The following is a 1395-nucleotide window of genomic DNA, read 5'->3' on the forward strand; positions in this document are numbered from 1 at the left end:
AGATAGCTGACGTTATCGCCAAGAACATCACTGAACGCATTTGGGTCATGTGTTTCCCCAAAACAAAAATAGCAAAATCGATACCAACCTGTTCATGTGTACAACCTTGTGCACTACATGGTTGTACACATGTGCTTTCGTGTATTATTTCTATTATACTACTTTACAAGATTTATTATTGCGTTTTTTGTTCTTCTCATTTACTACCCCATTGTTTCCTTATCTACAGTGCCCTAGATGCCGCACTTTAACTAGGAGTATTTTTCTCATGGTATTATGGACACTCGCAGAGGCTTTTGCAGAGCAAACTAGTATCTACAAAGAAAAAATTTGCATTTGGTTAAATACAAAATAAATAACTGAATGCACACAATGAACTATAGAAAAATAAATGAGCACAAAATTAGCACTAGCTTCTACATGAACAACAAAAATAGTACATTCTTTTTCATATGTATTGTATCTTGTTTCTATTTTCCCCTTTAATACTTCCATTTTGTTAGCATCCCTTATTCTTCTGAAAACTATGTTTCTTTTAATGCTGTTTTGTGAGAAGTTAGTGAAAAATCCATTTGCTATATCCTTCTTTTATCACAAAGGGTGCTGAAGTTCCAGCTCTTCCCTTGTTCATTCCTGGACTGATGGATCTTTTTGTATGCAGATATTTTTTTTTTATGATGAAGCTCTTTTAAACTAGTCACTTTCCAGACTTTGAAATGAGTACGTTTTCTGTTAGAGCCTGTTCCACCGAGACATTGTCATCATTTATTCCAATAAGGGTGCAATGCTTGTTCAACTGCTGTAGCCCTGGAAGAATGTTGCTTTTTTCTTGCTCTATGGCACAGTGGACACTGCCCTGACAAGCCATGCCAAGGAAAACACAATTATCAACTGCTGAGTTTGATAACAAAAGGAATTCTGATTCTATCTAGCATTACCATTTACATACACATAAATAGTTTTAATGTATGCACAGATTAAAACTCACAGTATAACCCCATGTGATTAAGGAGTTTGGGAAATGAGAAGGGCGTGTGCGTGTGTGGGGGTTGGGATGGGCAGGGGCATATGTGTCTCTACATGTGTGTTAGTGTTTGGTGAAAGGAAAGCACTGTGAGCTCTTTTAACTGACCTTGGTTTGGTATTTCTTAGGGTGGAGTATCCAAATCACATTTTCCAACAAATTCTTTTCATAAACAGAGAACTGTGTTTGAGCAATTGTGTTGTTGTTTTTTTCTTCGTACACTTAGGTGCTTCTTGCTTACATTCCTGGTTTCAATTAGACAGATTGTCACAATTAACTTCTATTTCATGGAAATTGTGAAATAAATCTTTAAAACCCCTGCTGATGACTCTGCGAGAGCACACGGCCAGAGAGAAGCCGCTGAAAGTCTG

The sequence above is a fragment of the Xiphophorus couchianus genome, chromosome 4 (genome assembly GCF_001444195.1).
Source record: "Xiphophorus couchianus chromosome 4, X_couchianus-1.0, whole genome shotgun sequence".
Taxonomy (NCBI): domain Eukaryota; kingdom Metazoa; phylum Chordata; class Actinopteri; order Cyprinodontiformes; family Poeciliidae; genus Xiphophorus; species Xiphophorus couchianus.